Genomic DNA, 2,496 nt, shown 5'->3' with positions numbered 1-2,496 from the left:
CATTTTGTACATCATTGTTTTCTTTTGGATTGGTGTTGTAATGTCATACATGTAATTTATACCACATGTATAAGTATTGAAAATCAACTAAAATGACATTTGTTTTACATTATAACTTGTGAGTTTTAAGAACTAGTATTAGTAGTTTTTTCCTTTCACTATAGATTTTAAGATGTTGTGGTATCTTTGAGTGCCTTAGTTCTTTCTCCATCACAAAAGCCATTAATTTACAAATGCATAAAGCCATCAGGTCAAATATTTCAAAGCTTGTAGATGATTTCTGTATTAGCTTTAGATGTCCGACATTATGTAGGTTACCTGTGTTATTGGCTAGGATAACATTATTGATTCATTAAATCATAAAGGTAGGAATAATAATCTTTTATTTATGGTGTTGATTGGCTCCAAAATAGTCTTAAGGAAATAGTTAAATACTGTGTTTATAGGGGAAAAGTAGACTTGATAGTTTAAAATCCCATTAACCTTTTCATCACAACTGAAATGCATCCAGCTTGATTTTCCTATCATTTTAGAATTTTTAAAGATTTTTACTAAGTTACTGCCTAGAATCAACACTATGTGAGATTTTAAAATGTCATAGATACTCTACAGGCCAAACCTTGCTAATTTATTTTACTTAAAGTGATATTTTATAGAAAAATCATAAGTTATACAATGAGAACCCTTTAAGCCCTTAGCCTAAGATTCCAGACTAAATGTGATTATAGAATAAGATGAAATTTAACTTTGATACAGAGTTTGATATAGCCCCAAATTATATTTCCAGTTATTATATTCATTAGAATTTCTGCTAATAAACTCCCAACTTAAATAGAATTGGGCTCAAAAGTTTTAATAATGTATTCTCTTCCTTCTTTGTATTTAGTTATTATGGGAATACAACATGGCTTATCTAAATTTGGAGTTCATAAAGGATAACTTCCTTTAGCTCAATTACTTGTATTGCTTTTCCCCAGTAGCTAAAAAGTATTTAAGTTTGCTTTGGTCATGATTTTCGTATGTTTGAGGTTTTTGTTGTTGTTTGGCTTTTTGGTTTTTGGTTATTTAAAAATAAAGATGTTAGAAATTATAGTTAGTATGATTAATTAGGAAGAAATAGATTTTTCTTGTGGAAAGAATAGATAACAATTCTGGAATTTATTTTATCTCTATTGATGTGTAAACTAAATTCCTGTATTAACTTGGGTATATTTTGGTCCCAAAAGTAGTCACTGAGTTAAATGCATATGATAAACAATTCATGGTAGCATACTGTCTCCTTTAGCTACTAAATTTACGGTTTCTATTTTTTGTTTTATTGACTTCAATAAAGAATTGTCAGTTTTAGATGCTTATTAGAAGTAATAAGAAATACTGGTAGGCTTAGATAGAGTTAGTGACATTTTAACCATTACCAAAATTGTGCATTTCATGTACTGAGATAACAAGTAATCAGAGACATGTGAAACTTACCTTGTTTTTTTTTTTAATGTAATTTCATGGTTTCTAGCCATTTCCTGTAGCATGTTTACTTGAGTTGATATTTTAGAACTGAAAATTTTAAATTCTGCATCCAAATTTCTCAGTTTTGACATGCACTCGCCTCTGGGTGATTATTTCTAGGTTGTTTCTTGATGAAGATTGGTGACTGGGCAGAAGGTACCTAGAGAAACCAGCATCTGGATCGAGCTTCCAACACTACAGGCTACCACCATGGTGTAAACCTAACCATAGTCAGTGTTCCAAAAGCTTGAATTTTGTTGAGAATGGTATGTTTCCTAAAGGATGGTTTGAGCCAGTCAGAGCTAACATACTCATCTTGTTTGATCCTATGAAGTTCAGATTTGGAATAATCAACAATGATTTTCATACTCATTAAGCCCCTTGCTCAAAGGAAATCTCTAGGTATGTAAGCAAACATGACAGTTAAGGTTCTGAATGGATCCATGCTGGAGGTTGGGAGTGGACTAAAGCCTACAGATTGTTCCAGGGAAGGAGCTTATACCCTTTCAGGTGAACTGGAGGGCTGAAGAAGATAATAGGTTCATGAAGAGCATATTTAGTAGCTAATACACTTGTTTTTGTCATTTACTTAGTTTTTTTTAAAATTTGAACTGATCTGTCCTAATACAATATGAAGAGATTTATTTTTTTCTTTGTGTAATTCCTTTCACTTTAATGTAACCAAAACTATCCCAAGCTTACAGCAACAGCTAGGCACTCCTTTTGTACTCAACTGTGTTTTGATTTTTTTACATTGCCTTCTACTTTTTATCTTCCATTCCTCTTGGTCATGACCATTGGGCATACTCAATAACCAGAGTAAGTTTTGAGAGCTAGTAAAATGCTTTTTCACCAGACACCTTCGATCATCTATAGCTTGAAAGAAACACTCTATTCTAGGGACCTCCTTGACCATCTTTTACCCTCATACAACACATTTGTTTCTATCCTTTTATACCCCCTGCTGACACTGCTCATTCACCAGTGGAAACT

The sequence above is a fragment of the Colobus angolensis genome, unplaced genomic scaffold (genome assembly GCF_000951035.1).
Source record: "Colobus angolensis palliatus isolate OR3802 unplaced genomic scaffold, Cang.pa_1.0 Scaffold535, whole genome shotgun sequence".
Taxonomy (NCBI): Eukaryota; Metazoa; Chordata; class Mammalia; order Primates; family Cercopithecidae; genus Colobus; species Colobus angolensis.
The sequence above is the reverse complement of the archived record's forward strand: the minus strand, read 5'-3'. Positions refer to the sequence as shown.